Raw genomic sequence first — 19,510 nt, forward strand, 5'->3', positions numbered from 1 at the left:
ACTTCAAACTTGTCATAGGGGGGGTCACCATCTTGGAAAGTGTCTGTGACATTCACATGCTCAGTGGGCTCTGAGCAGCTGTTGAGAAGCTAATCTTAGGGGCTGTCACAAGGAGAAAATGAGGTTGGCCTATTATATATGCTAATGCTACAGGGCTGATTATTGAATTCTGATGCTAATTGAACTGGTTTCTTTGCTGCTTTGTAGTAATTATGTGTATACATTACTAATCAGCCTTATACTGTGACATTTCTATTCTATGTGTACTGTATATTGTGAGTGGGTCCCTAAGCTCGGTAAGTGACAGCAGAGCTTTACTGCTAAAGGGCTGTGGTTGCCTTGGGCTAATTCAGGAACTAAAAACATAATGTACAACATTTCTAGCTACTTCTTTAGTTAGGCTTTAGTTCTCCTTTAAAGGGGTCCTACTATACCACCCAAAACAGTTGTAATAGAATGTAATTCTGAGTAACTTTCCAATAAACATTATTGAGTAGTTATTAGTTAATTTGTTTATATTGACTGCACTCTTGGCTCCTGAAACAATGTTGCAAGCCAGCTGATTAAGGGCCCTGACAGATGGGGTGCTTTATTGACCATAGGAAATGCCAAAGATGGCCATTTTATGTGATTTCCTAGGATTGTTGCTTGTAAAGTTGTTTACATGCGGTGATCTCAAATTAATTCAGACGGGCAAGTATTTTCGGGCACTTTATCAACCGCAGTAGAGGAGATCTCTTGTGGCCGATAAAGCACCCCGTCAGTCATAGCCCCAAAAGAACTGGAGAACTGGCTCATACCACATAAAGGGATTAACAAAAAGTGCTTTAAAGGAAAACTAAACCCTAAAAACAAATATGGGAAGAAATGCTGTATTTTATATACTGAAACTATTGCACCACACTAAAGTTTCAGCATTACTATAACAATAATGTTTCAGGCCTTCAAATTGTTGTGCAAGAGTACATCATCTGTGCAGCTGTTGAGAAGCTAAGCTTAGGAGTGATTGCAAATCATCATTCTTATGCAAATTACACTGTGTTTTACCATGTAATGAGAATTTGAATTGATTAATATTAAGCCTTGTATTTTGACATTTATATTCTATACATGCAGTATATTGTGAGTCGTATATTGTGAGTCGGTCCCTAAGCTCAGTAAGTGACAACAGAGCAGAGCAGTGAATCAGCAGAAAAGAAGATGGAGAGCTACTGGGCATCTTTGGAGACACAAATATTTTCTGCTACAGGGCTGTGGTTGCCTTGTGTTGGTACAGAAGCCCAAAACATAATGTCAAACATTTATAACCTAGTTCTCTGTTACTAGTTTAGATTTAGATTTTGTTAAAAATATTTTGGTAAAGATAAATATATTATATTAAACAGTTTATTCTAGTTTCAGCAGCACAGCTGCCTCTTTTAAACAGGGTATTACCAAAAGTGTAATATGATCCCATAATGCTGTTTGCTATTTTACTATAGGGCCTGTGGGTGCTAAAATCACTAGTTATGCTAGTCTGCATTCTCTGCAATAATGGTGAAGAACTGTGACAAAGCACTTGTTACCTTAGTAATTTAGCCACTTCTAAGATTATTCCTTTACCAAAAGGTAATTTATATTTGTAGCACTGCTGGTAAGAAAGACTTTTAAATCGTCTTTAATAGTCTTTTCACGTCTGCATTCTTGTTATTGCAATCAGATGCTGCTGTTGTTAACACTAGGTGTCTCGGGGGGGGGGGGGGGTTACATGCCAGGGTGTCCCCAGCAGCTTAATGCACTTAACCTTGCTCCTGAGTAGCTCTTGAATTTTCTGCTCCACTGTCATCCATTATTGCCAGAAAGGAAAGCAGTTGGAAGCATTGTATTTATATTAGGTGAAGTTACCATGCAGTTCTAATGATGTAAAATGGAACGTGGGCACATTGCCATGCCTGCATTGCAAACAGAGGGGCAGAAAACAAAAAAGTAATTGGTTGCTGTTCAGAGAAAAAACATTTTTTCCTAACAAATAGCTTTTAAATAAATCTTTATGTAGAGGATAGAAAGGTTTCAAATTACTCTCTCGGTATCTCAAACATCACTGACATGTTATTTACATATGACCTGTGACATTTTGAAATCCTTACATCCTTGCATCTTGTCTAATTTGGCTAGGAGAAATTTTTTTAAGGAAAAGTTCAACAGTTTTAATAAGAATGTGTATGTCCTGTTTTCTGAAGACAAAGAACATATGTTTCACTGAAATAACCCAAGGCTAGGTCTCATATTTTTCTACTTGTTTCCAGAGTATTCTTCCTTAAAAGAGAGGTGTATATATGTTGGTGAAATAAGTCTAGATATCATGTCTCTTACCTTTCTAAATCAGGAAAAAAGCAGTAAGCCCTCTTGTGTTCCAGTGATGCGTAGGACAAAATGCTGTGGATTTATTGTGAAACTTTACAGTAGGAGGTGCTCATTTATATATTCTGGACATTAAAGTGCCACATGCAACTATGAGAATGACCTTACTACCTTTGCACGGGTCATAATGTTCCATAAGTTTACTCATCTGGATGACTACTTGTTTGTTTTATCTTCTGGCAGCTCAATGGATACAGAATATTGATTCTTCTAATTACACTTGTTTTTCCCATTAGTAAAATAACTAATCACATTAAAGGGAAAATGTCACTTCTTTCACTTTTGTTTTTAAACATGCAGTTACACATGTTCAGTAGTTACACATGTACTGGTTAGCGCAAACTGCATAACCTGCACTAATGAGCTCAGTGTAAAGGCAATTTCAGTATAAAATAAATAATTACACAGAGGAGCCCATTATATAACAGCTATGGATCACACTTCCACTGCAAATGTATAGGATGGATTTTACAATCATATATTCCAAAAAACGGTGCATTTAAATACCAAATGGTTTCTACAAGTGGTGACTTATTCCAACATTGGCATCTGATACAGTCTGAACTGCATATCCTCCTTACTGCAAGAATAAAGATTGAAGAAGGTTGATGCTCTTTAGGAAGGAAATTAACTTTCTTGAAACTGTTCATCAACTTATTACAAGCAAATGTGATTTCACTTCACCAACACCAAATGCAACTATGTCTCTACTGCAAATACTTGGCGGTGTCTGTTTTCCAGATTTGGTTCGGATAAACACATTCAATGGTTTCAAGAAAAAACATTGACCATATAATTATCCTATTAAGATGTGATGCAAAGCTTCATGGCCTGTATTTCCACAGTGCTTGCGCTTACCTGGGAAATTAGGTTGGTCTCCACAAAAAACTTCATGAAACGACCATATGAAGACCCATGTTGAGACAGGACATTGTGACTACCTAAAGACGTTTGATGTTATGTTATAGATCATATTAGCTTCTGGATTTAACAAAGGCACAACTCGATATGTTATAATTTTTTTTATAGCATCAGGAATACATTGCTTAAAATAGTAACATTCTGTAGCCTTCTGGCACTCGACATAGAACTGAGAAATACACACATTTTATGTTTTTTTTTTAAATTGTCATAATCACTTCAATTAAAAAAAAAAAAGAAAAGGACAACCTATCGTCACATTACCCTTGAATGGTAAACTTCAAGCTTTATTAAGACTAGATTTTGTGCCATGATTTTACATGCAGTGAACTCATATATTATTAAAGAATGTATGTGTGTATGTGTATATATATATATAAATATAGTTTACACTGTTCCACACTAAAGACATATTCCTAGCTTCATTCATTCTTTTTTTTTATTTTTTTTTTTATTTTTTTTACTTTGCTTGCAATACCTTTTGTGACTGTTTCCTGTACTTTCAGATTGCTGAAAATGGTTTTATTATTACCAAAAAAAATCTGGCCATTGAGACATTCCCTTTTCTGGCCACAATATGTTTTTCTTCCATATTAAAAAAAAATGCAAACAAAAGTGGTTTTTTTTTTCTTTAAAAAAAATGCATTTACATAGAGAGGCACTATTTACAGATATAGGATCCCTTATCTGGAAACCTATTATCCAAAAAGCTTTGAATTACAAGAAATCAATCCCCATAGAGCCCACTTTAAGCAAATAATTGTAATTTATAAAAACCGTGCCTTGTACTTGATCCTAACTACAATAAATTGATCTATATTGGTGGAAACAATATCCTTGGGCTTAATTAAAATTTTAATGAATTTTAGCAGATTTACGAATGCAAATTACATAACGACCCCTTATCTAGAGTACCCCAGGTTCTAATCATTCTGGATAATAAATCTCATACCTGTGTTATATCTTAAATTCTTTTGCCTTGGGTAAATGTGAATAATCTGAGTGATTTCAGAATGTAAATATATTTGGCAAATAAAAGTTTATTAGGAACCTGTTATGCCCAAACCATGGGGGGGGGAATTCCTTCCATTTATGTTCATGAATTGGTGGTAATGGAATAAAGTTATACTGATTACTTCTCCCAAAGACTTCTATTGCTCATTGTTTTTTGGAGATGAGTTCATCACTGCTGCTGAACCCCCCACAGTTTTAAAAAGTGCAGTTTAAGTAAACATAATATGCAGAGCATTTTTCATTGCCTGGTGTTATGAGCCCTTCAAGTAACAATTATTCTGAGTCACATATTTAGCCAGGCTAAAATGTCTTTTGTGCAGCTGCCATTCATGTTAGCGTATCTCTTCTCCCTATTCTCTATGTAATAACATCTATTCAGTAAGCATGTATACATTCCCATGCATTTGTGTCCTTTTTTTTTAAATCTGACATTGGGTCGAACTATAAATTGTGGTTGAGATGCTGCTATGAAATTTGATGAATGTGTTGGTTCAGTTTAAAGCAATTCAAATACAAAGTCACATTATAGCTCTATGTAGAAATAAACCACTTGGTATAAGGTAGACAATGTCTAAAACTCAAATGAAGGATTTCTATTCCTGAATGTGCAGCTTTGCAAATAAAGCTAATCAATCTGCTATGGGAGAGCATGCAAGGATGTGCCGAGACTGTTAATGCTTGTAAACTGCTTTGATCAAGGTAGCAATTCATCATAATTTGTTTAACTGCTTTAAGCCGTTAAACTCCATGCGCAAAGAAAGGGTCGCTTCTGCACCGAACACACATAGTCTCGCTTATGCGTTTCACCTAAATGGCTTCTTCCTGAGCGATGACGTTCCCTTGCTCTCTGCTGCTCATCTCCCGTGATCTCTAAACCGAACTTTGCGCAACTTTATCAGTCCTGCACAATTCGCTCCTCCATATGCAGACATCAAAAAACCTAACAGTTTCCCACAATAAGATATTGCTTCCCACACTGATTAAAAAACGATACTATTGTTAAAAAGTATCGGTTTTTATATGGAGGAGCGAATTGTGCAGGACTGATAAAGTTGCGCAAAGTTTGTTTGAGAGATCACGGGAGATAAAGCAGCAGAGAGCAAGGGAAATCTCAGCGCTCAGGAAGAAGCCATTTAGGCGAAACGCGTAAGCGGGACTACGTGTGTTCGGTGCAGAAGCGACCCTTTCTTTACACATGGAACTCTGAGGGACGCCGAGGAGCCTTAGCGTTATCTGGGACGCACATAGAAATTTTCAATGCGGCTACAAAGGAACTGTTTGTGAGTGTAATTTTGAATTTTTATTAAACTGTTTTAAGCCATTCTGCACATGCTGTTTTTATCTCTCTATATGAATAAAGGATGAGGAACCTGGAGCACGGAATAGAATATCCCTAATTCTGCCTGTCTTGACTCACGTCTGGTGAGTGTATCATGCCACTGGAGGCACTAGGATCCCAGTGGTTATATCTTTTTATTTCTCTTTCCTAGACAATAATCCTTATGTCTACCCCTAAGTCATGTGTGAATGTTTCAGTTTTAGGGTCACGGAAGAGTTAAAAAATTCCACACACGGATTGTATATATAGTTTTTAATCACACACCCAAGGGCAAAAAGCAACACTGGTGTTTGTGAATTCTCTTTTAACACAGTCCACGGAAGGTGATCCGTATGCACAAAGTGTCACGTAAGGGTGAGAACTTTAAAGTGTTTAATATACTACACTATACAAATCTTTTATTCCACTTCCTCTCTACGTATTACCCTGGGGCATTGTGTAGTTCGACATGCAGCTAAACCTCCCCACAATCCAATAAAGAAACTGAGCTTGTAGTCTGTAGATTTTACTGGATAGGCAAGTGGAATAGATAAAGAGCTGAGTGGAGAGGTGGCATGAAAAGTCTCTGCAGCAATGTCTCTGAGGGTGCTGGCAGCTGTGGAGGTGATTTGGTACAACTATTTTGCTTACCAACAATGCTACCGTGAGGAGGAGCTGAAACGGTGTGCTTCTTCCACACCATGGACTGTGCAATGTCCTAGCTCCCACAAGGCACTGTTTTAGGTCACATGTTGGTAGTATGGTTGCCTGATTAGTTCAAATGCAGTTCTGCCATAAGCCATGTGGAGGTGCAGAACAAATACAGGAAGTGACCTTGCGCAATTACAGCAAGTGTCCAGTGGAGGGAGTTCGTCAAAGGAGCAATGAAATACAACAGCATGATGACAGCTTATGCTGGAGACATGGCATAATCCATTTAAGCAATGATGGGTATTTAATTTTACAAGTGTACGTTGTGTTTTTTCCCAGTCTTTGTTTAACCTTTTTTTAACCGGAAGGTCTCCATTGTATTCTGTATTGGTTAACACGCATTCACGTGTTATCCCACGAGCTTCTTCTGGTGTATTTAACACAAAAGTATTCCCATTTCTGGTTACTATCAATTTTTGGTCGAAAGCCCCATTTGTATATCATATAATTTGACCTCGGAAGCATGGTTATATCTGCAAATTCTTTACGTTGGGCCAGACTGGCCGCAGACAAATCTGCAAAGATGCGGATAGCTCTGAATTGTTCTGGTAGTGCTTTTACATTTCTGAGCTCTTTAAGAAAAGCATCCTTTATATGAAGGCAGTCTGTGAGCACGGTCTACAGTTAGAAAATGGTCTGAGACCTGTGGAAGTACTGTTAAAGTTAGGGTTTTTAAAAAACATATCAAATGTAGACCTTTAATGTCTTCAGGGATTCCTCTGAACCGCACATTATTTCTGCGTGAGCGGTCTTCTATATAAATGACTTTTCTCTGTAGTGTAGTGATATCCTCATTTAGGTTATTACAAATATCCACAACTTGGTTGTGTGCAGAAACAGTCTCCTCTGCCTTATTTTCCAAATGTGCAATTCTATCTCCCAGACCTCTTATCTCTGTCTTTATTTCAGACAGGGTCTGCCTAAGGTCTTTTTTGAGTGTAATACATAAATTGTTTCCTAGTTCTTTTAATTTGCCCTCTGTGACCGGCTGATTGTACTCACCATTTTGCTCATTTATATTTGGAAAAGACCTGTGTGTGGGTTCTATGTTGGTTCCCGGTGAGGTACTTTTGAGAGCTGTTAATTTTATCGGGGAGCGGGATTTTTTGTTTCTGCCCATAATGCTGGTGGTGAGTAAGCCCTTCTGTAAAGATTCCCTTCCGTTCTGCACTGTTTAGACCAGGCTTGCTTTTGAAAGAGACTGGTGTGGATCTCAACAAGCTATGTGTCCATTTTGCTCTGCGCCAAGCCACGCCCCCAAGAATAATTTTTAATTGCACGGAGCACGTACTGTTAAGTGGTTGGGTTGTTTTTATTTCATTACGTTGATTGTTTTCCTGATTTTTTATATTGCACATGTATACATTAGTATTTAAGTGCATAAAATAGCAAAGTCACGGTCCATTGGTAAATTGAAGGTATTATTTGTCACATGATTATTAGACACTTTTATGTTACTGTATTATTTTCACATTGCTGTTACAATCTTTAATTGGAGCACAGCTCTTTTTGATGTTTTAACGATCCATTGTATGTCCAACTATGTTTTTATTATAGATCACTTACTGGGTTTTAACTTGATGAGCTACACGTCACTAGTTAACATCACCTTGGGTTCGCGCCAAGCACAGTATTTAGTGGGTGTTTGTTATCATTTTTTTCACTTTGAGAAATGCTGTGGATACAGCCGAAACGTCAATTTGTGCCATGAAATAAAACACTTTTCTACAATTTATAAACAGTGAGTTCTGATGTCATCAGTTATAAACGGTGAGTTCTGATGTCATTTCTGTCACATGACTCACAAATTTGTGTATTATAATAAGAGAGATGATGCTCTGAGCATAGTTATGTGACTATATAAGCAGAGAAGTTGTTTTGAAACTTTTTTCCCCCAAGCTGCATAAAGAAAAGTACAAGGTGAAATGGGTAAAGAGTATAAAATATACATCTGGGGGCCCATTTATACAGGAGTCCAACATTCTAATTTTTAAAATACTGTATATTGTGTACATTACAGTGCCAACAGCATTATATCTGTCTTGTCTCCAGCATAAGCTGTCATCATGCTTTTTATATTGCATTGCTCCTTTGACAAATTCCCTCTGCTGGACACTTGTTGTAATTGCACAAGGCTAGTTCACGTTTTTATGCGGTCCGCCCTACCTCTCAGTGCAGGACATCTGGCGTTAATGTTCTCTCCTTTGGAGGCAGGATTTTCAGCTCCTCCTCTTCCTGGTCTCCACTACTTCTGATCAGTTTTTTTTACCTGCTCTGGGGCAGACTAACTTTCCTCCTCTCTACAAAATATCACAGATGAAGACTACAAAAGACAATTAAAGGTTCTAGTGTGCTCCACAGTTGAGACCTATCAGTGTGCTCCTGTAGTTGAGCCCAGAACGAAGATACAATCAGGGTCAGCCCCAGGTTTAAGCCCCCTCTTGGTGAGTGCTTCCCTGGTAAGTAGCCTGCTTGCACGTTTTGGCCCCCTGATGTGTGCGCTTCCCTAGGTGAGCCCTCCATACTATGTGCGCTCCGCTTCTATGTGAGCCCAGCACCTCTATTCTACTAGTGTTGCGCTCCCTATGGTGAGCCCCTCCTCACAAGACCGGAACTAGTTGTAGGCAGGGTAGGCGCCGCCTCGGGCGCAACCATAGGGGGGTGCACTTTTGAAGGGAAAGACTTTTTTTTAGAATTTCTTTAAAGGGGACATTTTGCATAACCTTCATATTCAGATATATGATGAATCTTTCCTCAAACAATGTAATGATGCAGAAAAAAAAAAGTTTTGAATGCATTTTACCTGCTAAAAGTGTCATTATATCAGAGCTGCAATGAGAACCTCTCAGGTCAGAAGTTAGGCTGAAATGAAGAGTGGGAGTGTCTGTTCATTGTCTCACAGGAAGTGGTCACAGCACTGACTGACAGGCTGAACTCTGCTGTAGCAGCCAAACCCCTCCCCTCCCACCCTCTGTCCTGTGTTTCCAGCCTGCACATAATTGTCTTATGCTGCTGCCTGATCATTTAACTTATCAGTATATTGTAAATGCTCAGCATAAAGCAAGAGATGTTAAGTTTAATACAAACTATAAAGAGAAAACAAATTTGCTGTTCTAAAACATTTTCAGGTGCAGTGAGTTGCAAGGAAAAAACACAGCTTTTTTGGAACATTTTTATGATCTTGTGCTGGGAGTTGCAAGGGAAAAATGCAGCTGTGCTCACTGCTGTAACAGTTTGTGGTCAGGTGCAGGGAGTTGCAAGGGAAAGGCAGATGAAGAGTTTATCAGGTGCAATGAGTTGCAATGGAAAATGCATCTGTTTTGGAATATTTTCTGATCAGGTGCAGGGAGTTGTAAGGGAAAGGCAGCTGTTCTGGAACAGTTTATTGTCAGGTGCAGGGAGTTGTAAGGAGATAAATGCAGCTGATGTTCTGGAATTGGGTAACATCTCATAACAGATACAAGGTGTAAAAAAAAAAAAAGGAAAACCTAAAAAATATTCATAGCTTTTTGTATTCAAAATGAGATTGTATGTGTTTTTATTTACAAAATGTTATAGTTTGCTTTTCTTTTTTTTTAACCAATATCCACAAAGGAGAGGAACAAGCATTGGGTAAGGGGGGAAAGGAGCAGTGGAGGGACAAGGAAAAGAACAAGGCAGACAGGGAGAAAAGCGAACAGTGAGAGATAGGGAGGTGGAGGTTAAATGAATAGAGCAGAGAGTGACAAACGAGTAGTGGAGGGAGGGGGGGAATGAGCAGAGAGGGAGTGAAATGAGCAGGGGAAGAACTGGAAGGTTAAATGAATAGAGCAGAGAGAAAGAAAGGAGCAGTGGGGGGAGATGGAGAAAAACGAACACAGCAGAGAGTGAAAGAAAGGAGCAGTGCAGGGAGGGGGAAATGAGCAGGTGAGTAAGGGGTTAAACAAATGGAGCAGAGAGTGGCAGAAACGGAGCATTGGAGGGGGGAAACAAACAGAGGGAGAGAAAGGAGCAGGGGAGAGAGGGGGATGTGAGCTGAGAGTGTCAGAAAGGAGCAGTGTAGGGAGTAAAACGAACACAGCTGAGAGTGAAAGAAACAGTAGTGGAGGGAGGGGGGAAACAAACAGAGGAAGAGAATGAACAGGAGAGGAGGGGGGGTTAAACAAATCGAGCAGAGAAGAGAAACGAGCAGTAAAGGTGGCCATAGACACACAGATAATATCGTACGAAACGAATTTTCGTCCGATATTCGTTGCGTGTATGGTGGAAAAAGAGCCGACCGATATCGGCAGAAGACTTGGATATCGGTCGGCTCGTCGATCGGGCTGGACGGAAAATTTTGATCGGGTGCCTTTGAAGGGACCCAAACATCGCCCATTGTTAGTGCTGAATCGTCAGATACAGGTAGAATTCTATTGTTTCTTCCCGTATATCTACCTGTATATCTGACGATTCAGCTCTACACGTGTGTATTGAAACGAACGATCTTTCTTGGAAAGATCTTTTCCAAGAAAGATCGTAATTGTTACGTCTATGGCCACCTTAAGAATGATCCAGTCTGTAGAAGGAATGCAGGGACGGACTGAGTGTGACATCATGAACAGCCCCGCCCACCTCTGCACGCCCAGTCCTCCCTCACTGGATGCAGCTCTATTACACAGGCAGAAACGGCCGTCGGCTGCAGAGCCACATACCAGAGATTCCAAGACAGGAAATTTAGCAAAGGGGCGGGCTGAACACAGTTTTCATGCTTGTATGGACATATTTGACCCAAAAGGTATTAAAATAAAAACAATTCCTTATATTTTACATTATTTTACATGGTTTTCTGCATTGTAAAAAATTATGGTATATGTCCCCTTTAAGTTGGAACTTCGTCCCCAGTGGCGGAACTACCGGGGATGCAGCTGTACTAGGACTCGTGCCCCTGCACGCCCGATGGGGCCCGCGTCCCTGAAGACAAGTTACTTGGATTCAACTCGAGTGAGTGTGCCGTTCTCTGTGGTGCATTGCGCATGATGTCAGCAATGTCAGTGCCGGCCTGGGGCTGATTGCGTCTAATTGTAAGTGTAGCATGGTGTAGTTAGCATGACTGATGGCTGAGAAGGTATGGCAGAGGATGGAGGTGTGACTGCAGGTTTGGACGATGATGGGTGGTAAAAGGACCCGATGCGCCATTCAGAAGCCATAAGGACATTGCAGGAGGGAAGGGATTTTCGCCGCAGGATGTCCTAAAATTGCGTCCTGTACAAGTGGAGGAGCTGTTCCTCGTAATTGTTCCTCCCCTACCGTCACATGCACGCTTCCGCACAAAAGCTTTTTTAAGAGCACTCACAGTGTCATGATTAATGATGCTGCTGGCCAATTGCAAAGTTTCTCAGAATATCCCTCTCTGCACCATATTACAGTTAATGTAAAGGTGAACGACCCCTTTAATGCTGCACTGATTTTTCCCTTGTCATTAACACCGTAAAAATGTATTTCAGACTCCTGTGCTTAGATCCTTTAAGTACAGGTATGGGACCTGTTATCCAGAATGCTCAGGACCTGGGGGTTTACCTGATAACCGGTCTTTCTGTAATTTGGATCTTCATACCTTAAGTCTACTAGAAGATCCTGTAAACCTTAAATAAATCCAATAGGCTGGTTTTGCGTCCAAGGATTAATTATATCTTGGTTTGGATCAAGTACAAGTTACTGTTTTATTATTACACAGAAAAAGGAAATTATTTTTAAAAAGTTGGATTATTTGATTATAATAGTCTATGGGTGATGGCTTTTCCGTCGTGTGTGGGGGTAGGGGGCCGAGTTGTAAATGTACGTACCAGGGCCCTTAGGGGTTTAGTGTTCGCCCCTCTTCCACTCTACTCCCCACCTCCCTCTTACTTGCCCTTTGCCCGGCATCTACTGACTGTGCCAGTACAGACTCCTCCTAACGCAATGTGGAAGTGAAGTGGATGCGCATGTGCTGTAGTACGCGGCACGTGGTGACATCACTCCGTATAGTGAAAGCTGTGGTGGCCTGGTTCGTTGGTGTGCCACACATTGATTGAAGAGAGCCAGGTGGTACGGCCGGATTCTTCTGGCTGGGCTGGCTGTTGTTGAAGTTGGAGAACAGTGAGCAGAGCATACTGAGCAGTGAGGTACAGATCTGGGGCAATATTTTTGCTGCTGCTCTGGCACAGACTTGGGGGGTAATGCTGGTGGCACAGATACAGACTTAGGGGGGCAATTATGCTGGCACAACAGGAACAGACTTATGGGGTGCAATGCTAACATTACATATTTATATAAAAGAAAAGACATGAATGTGTTGTAAGGTTTCTTTATTTAAAAAAAACATAAGTGATAAGGTGGGAAATTGTCCTACAGAACGGGGGGGCGGCGCTGATTGAACTTGCCTAGGTTGCCAAACTACCTTGGCCTGGCCCTGTGGCTCCTCAGCTTAGAGCAATCCATTTTAGCGTGAGCCCAGCTTCCTCACCTTACTGAGCATGAATCACCGGTACTCGGTTGCGCTTCAGTGCGCAAAATAGAGCCAGTCCTGCAGCTTGCATGCGCTCCCGATGCTGAGCCCGCAGAGGATTGTTTACTGGTAGGCGCCTGTCACTAGGCGCCCTTCTGCTGACTTCCATTTTTTTCGAGTCCAGCAGCTAACAATTTCACAAACGGAATTACCACCATAGATCATGGAATTCCTCTCAAAGATCTCCTGTAATGAAATTACCTGTGCGGTGGGGTCGCCCGCCACGTGGTTCTTAGGCGACATCTTGTTTCCTAAGGCGCGCCTCTTAAAGGTACAGGCGCAATCACGCCAGCGTGCATTGGCGCACGTTTTGGCGCGAAATCTGACTGTATTTAATGCCCATTCTTACTCCCAGCCAGTGCCCGTGATAGCTCTGTTTCTAGTGGTTTCTGAGCCTAGTGCGTCTGATCCTGTTATTCTGATTATCTTGATTATCCGTGTTTGACCCTGCCTGTATCCTGACTACTCTGAACTCTGTATCTGACCAGCCTGAACTTTGACCACTCTCTTGCCTGATCCCCATCTGTTTGAATACCCGGTTTGACCCTTGCCTGCCTGACGATTTGATATCTGCTGCTCGACCCAGCCTATCTGACGATTCTCTTGCCTGCTCATTTATACCGTGACCTTCGCCCAAAAGACTCGCTAACAGCCGTGCCCCTTTGCCAGCCAGAACATTCGCTTGCATCCCTCTTTTAAGTCCAGGTGGCACCCAAGAAAGCTGAGGGCTCCTCCGAAGCCCAACGGTGGTCACCCTACTGGTGAAGCCGAGCCGAGACCAGGGTGCTTGGCACTTGTTCTGGTATTGGGTGCCGGTCGTGACATCTACTTTTCGCCAACGCCCATCTACATCTCAAACATCCAACAAGAGATTCAAATCCTGGCAAACTCAGCCCAGATCTAACAAAAGGTCTGGACCAGCTAAAACTCAGGATTCCTGACTCCAAATCCAACATTCCAGTGGGAGGTCGCCTTCAGAAATTTCAGACCCAATGGCAATTATCAACACAAGACCAATGGGTGCTTCAAATAATTTCTTCAGGCTACACAATTCCTTTTCAAACAATTCCAAAAGATCACTTTGTACCTTCTTCAATTTCAGACTATCCCAGCAAAAAGGCAGTCTTACACGACATCATTCAGGATCTCATGTCAAAACAGGTAATAGTCCCAGTACCAGGGCCAGATGGGAGTAAAAATCAGCCCTGGCAAAAAAATCAAAGAGCCCACACAGAAATGCGTGCTGGTATTTTATTTACAACAAGCATTTTTTTTTATATATATATATATATATATATATATATATATATATATATTATATATATATATATATATATATAATATATATATATTATATATATATATATATATATATATATATATATATATATATATATATACAACGCGGCGATCCCGTTTTCCGAAGTCGCCCGAAGTTTCCTCATGAGGCAACTTCGGGCGATTCGGAAAACGAATCGCCACGGTGTGATTAGCGCAGGCGATTTTTCATTTTAGCCAGGCGCAGAGCGAGGGGAGGCATTCGGGGAGAAAAAGTCGAGGGGATTAGTCGCCGGGCGACTAAAACCCCCAAATCGCCAGTGTGTCCCTACCCTAAAGGCTGGAGTGAACAGATGTCTAATAAAACAGCCAGAAATCAATTCTGCTTTCAGCTCTATAACTCTGAGTTAGTCAGCGACTTGAAGGGGGCCACATGGTACATTTCTGTTCAGTGAGTTTGCAATGATCCTCAGCATTCAGCTCAGATTCAAAAGCAACAGAAATGACCCATGTGGCCCCCCTCAAGTCTCTGATTGGTTTACTGCTGGTAACCAGGGTAACCAGTCGTGTAAACCAAGAGAGCTGAAAAGAGGAAGTAGTGTATAGACTGACTGGTTATAACATCAAATCACTCAGCTTTATACATTACATTTTTGGCTAACTAACTATATTAGAAACATGTTTTATTTTGCACAGACTATCTATTTGCCCAGTTTTTATTTTTACACTGTACAATTCCTTTAAAGGCAAGGAGGCAAAGGCAATTCCATTAATAAGGTACAGTATCTCCATAATTCCATAGATCATACAGAATAATTCATTAAAAAATCAACTGGTCATTATTCAGTTACTGTATATGGTTTTTTGTTTAGCAGCTATCTGGTTGCTAGGGTCTTGTTTAGCCTAGAAACTAGGCAGTGGCTTGAACGAGGGACTTGGAGTATATTTATCAAAGAGTGAAGTTAGAGGTCGGCACAGTCCACTATCCATTCATTTCTATGGGATTTTTTATGAATTTCTCTGAGTATTTTTCAATGGGTGAAAGTGAAAGTTCAATCCTTTGATAAATAAGTTTTTCAAAATACCATAGAAATGAATAGAGAGTGAAAGGAATTTCACACTAGTGGACTGTGGCAAACCTCTAACTTCACTCTTTGATAAATAAACCCCTATGAATAGCAATACATGAGTTTACTTAATAACAATACATTTGTAGCCTTTCAGAAGGAATAGTAAGTGACCCTCATTTGAAAGCAGAAATAGGTAGCATTAATTTACAGAGTAAACACATATTTTGTTGTTTACTCTGCAGGCAGCTGTGACTTTAAAAGGAGAAGGAAAGGTCCCCAAACACAATATTGTAGTCAGGGCAGCCATCAGGGGGGGACAGTTGTAGGGGGCCCCGAGGGTAAGGGGGCCCTGCCATGCCACACTTACTTGATTAGCTGGACCCCCAATCTTTCTGAGAGCTGCTAAAGGTATGGACAAAGGTATGGACGTTTAAGGGGCCTGCCCACCAATTTTTTTTTTTCTCATGTGGGGTCTAGCCACCAATATTTTTTAAATGGGGGCCCCTGGCCAAAAATGTTTTTTTATGGGGGGCCCTGACCACCAATATCTTTTTATTTTTATAACATGTAGGAACCCTAGCCACCAATATTTTTTTGTTTTTTTACTGTGTGGTGGGGGGCGGACCTTGGGAGGGGGATGGCGGACCTGTAGGTGGGGCTTGCGGTGGGCGCAGCCCGGGGGCCCAAGAAATTTTGTCGTATGGGGCCCTGTGATTTCTGATGGCAGTCCTGATTGTAGTTATACATTTGTCCCATGCAGGCCTGCTAAACCCCTAAATTTATTTTTACCAATTATGAACAGCAAAAAAAACACTGTTCCCTACCTCCCCTTTTAAATTATAGTAAAGCCATAATGTTACATATGGGAAAAGCTGTCTGAAGCAGGCTAAAAAACATTCAAAGTGCCACACAGCACACAATGTATAGTACAGATGCACCCCCACCACAGAATTTGAAATGCTGGTCACCTCAGAGCCTTTGCTGCGGTTTCTTCCTTCTTCAGACTGAGGAGACACTGATGACCCACTCTCCAGTCCACTTTCAGCACCAGCTCTGCTTTGCCCTGAAAAAAATACCTCTCTCCAGCTTCCCTCAGTAATAATACAGCTCTCCAGTCCACTATGTTTGTAAATAAACCAGCAGGTGGTGACGTCACGCTGGTGTCCTCACCCACTAGTTCCAAATTTCTGCAGTCCTGCCCCCCCCCCTCTGCTCTGTTACATTACAGTGCTCTGTGCAGGTGGTAGGGGGCTGCAGACGTGAGCGTTGTGTCATACAGGAGAGTGGGGGAGGAACCGGAGCAGAGGCACACAGAGCAGAGGGAGGACTGATAACAAGAAGCAGACGGCGGGTCCTGGATTAGTTTAAAGATAAACTAATTAAGTGGCCGCGCCGTCCCTGCTCAGGACAGGTATTACACGCCAGTGAAGAGACGCTGCCGGCTGACTGTAGTTAATAGCACAGAAAAATTAAAAGCCGAGAAGTGAAGTGCCGCATTTAATCAGACAGCGGGCGGCCCACTTAAACAAAGGGAGGATCGGCCCCTCGGGCAAATGCCCGAACAGGGACATTACCAGTCCGGGCCTGCCCAGTACCAACTCAACAACATTTCCAAGACTACTATTCCAATCTTTTCTTAATAGCAAAAAAGGATGGAGGTTTCCGACCTGTACTCCACCTCCACCCTCTCAACAAGCATGTGAGATATCAAAGGTTCAAAATGGAATCCATTTGCTCCATCACAAGCTCTATGCCTCAAGGAGCCTTTTTATCCAAGGTGGATCTTCAGGATGTGTATCTTCACATCCCAATTCACAACACACATGAGAAATTCTTAAGATTCATGATCCACGGGCAACATTTCCAATTTCGGGCAATGCCTTTCGGACTCACTTCAGCACCTCAAGTATTCTCGAAAGTCCTAGGGGCATTAATAGCCAAAATCAGAGCCTCAGGTTGTCACATTTTTCCCTACCTCAATGACATTCTGATTTATGCAACATCTCAACAGCAGGCAGAATTTGCAACACAGAACTGCATTCTTGCACCATCCAGACATGGTTGGTTGATCAACCACAAGAAAGGCTTTTTGAAGCCCACGTGTCAACTGACATTCTTGGGCATGGAGATCACTTCAATATCTCAGAAAATAAAATTACCTCAAGACAAAGTTCTCAGGCTTTCTATCTCAATTCAAGAACTGCTCTCCATGACCAATACATCAGCGGACAGCATATTAAGGACTCTGGGCCTCATGGCATCTTCCATCGACACCGTACCGTATGCACGTTTAAACATACTCCCTCTTCAGAATCATTTCCTCAAACATTGGAACAAAGATCATCAGGACCTGTCCCAAATCATTACCCTTTCACAGCTAGTCAAGCACAGCCTTCTATGGTGGCTACAACCCATCAATGTGTCCACAAGCAAACTCTGGCATCTGCCAGAACCGCTGGTCATATCAACAGATGCAAGTCTGTCGGGTTGGGGGGCGAACTGGCAATATCAATCTTGCCAGGGGACATGGTCACTGGAAGAGAGAAAACTTCACATAAACATTCTGGAGATCAGAGCAATATTTAATGCTCTAATTGTTTGGCAACAACTCCTTCACCATTCCCATGTTCGAATACAGGCAGACAATGGGACTGCAGTGGCCCACCTTAACAGATAAGGAGGCACGAAGAGCAAGAAAGCCATGTCCGAAATTTCAAAGATCATATCCTAGGCGGAGACACATCATGTTCACATTTCAGCAGTCTATAGAAATTTCCCAGGCATACTGAACTGGCAAGCAGACTATCTCAGCTGGAATACCATCTATCCGGGGGAATGGATGCTCAACAAGGAAGTTTTTCGCATGCTAGTCAACAAATGGGGGCTACCAGGTGTGGACGTCATGGCATACAGGTTCAATACCCAATGCCAATCATTTTTCTCCAGGGTCCAGGATCCCCTAGCGGAGGCTGTAGATGCATTAATTACATCTTGGTCATTCCAGCTAGCATATGCCTTCCCACCCATTCGAATGGTACCCAGAATACTAGCGACAATCTGCAAAGAGAAGGTCCCGATGATTTTCGTGGCTCCAGCTTGGCCAAGACGAACTTTGTTCACAGATATTGTAGCCATGGCAGTGGGCAAGAAACTCACATTACCTCTCAGACCAGACCTTCATCTACAAGGACCAATTTGGTTCCCAGACAACTACAAGTTACATCTCACTGCCTGGTTATTGAATCCCAAACCTGGATTTTGAAAGGTTTTTCACAGTCAGTCATACAGACAGTCATGGCAGCCCGTAGGACTACAACCATGAGAGCATACTACAGAGTCTGGTCCATCTTCTTTCAATGGTGCAGTGACAGAAAACTAGAATGGCAATTCCACTCTTCACCTCAAATAGTTCAGTTCCTACAGGATGGAGCAGATAAACACCTCAAGGTTTCTTCTCTCAAGGTCCAGCTTTCTGCCATAGCAGCTCTTTTTCATCAACAATGGGCCATCCTACCAGAATTCAAACTTTTCTTTCAAGCCTTTTATAGACTGTACCCTCCTGTTCGGGATCCCATTCCACTGTGGGACCTCAATTTAGTTCTTCACTGCCTACAACAACACCCATTTGAATCACTCAAATCAGTAGATATCAAGCTACTTACCTGGAAGACATAACTGCACTCTCATGCGGTTCTCCCTGGTTAGTTTTCCATCCAGACAGAGCAGTTCTTAGAACGGTACCATCCTTTCTTCCGAAAGTAGTATCACCTTTTCATATACAGCAAGAGATTGTTATTCCAGCATTCAACACTGAGATGTCAACAGAGCAAGATACCAAAATAGTTTCTATTGATCCGGTCAGGGCACTGCAGACTTACGTCAACAAGACTAAATCGTTCAGAAAATCCAATACACTTTTCATACTTCATGGTGGGCATAATGTAGGTCAAAGAGCATCCAAACGCACTATAGCAATATGGATTGTATCCACTATACAGATGGCTTATACTCTGTCCAACAAGCAATTGCCTGTTCAGACAAAAGCTCATTCTACAAGAAAGATTGGCACATCATGGGCCTACTTTAAAGGAAACCTGTCATGATTGAGTTAACACTAGGAAGGCAATAAAACTGTTAAAACAAACCACATACCTCAATTTATTCAACTCAAATCTCACTAAATCTCAATTTATAACTACTTTTGAAAATGTCCACGAGATACTGACTGAAGCCACGACTTTCCTGAAAGTCAGGAGAGCAAGGCATCATGGGTAGAATCAGCCCTGCACACTC

The sequence above is a fragment of the Xenopus laevis genome, chromosome 3S, assembly GCF_017654675.1.
Source record: "Xenopus laevis strain J_2021 chromosome 3S, Xenopus_laevis_v10.1, whole genome shotgun sequence".
Lineage (NCBI taxonomy): Eukaryota > Metazoa > Chordata > Amphibia > Anura > Pipidae > Xenopus > Xenopus laevis.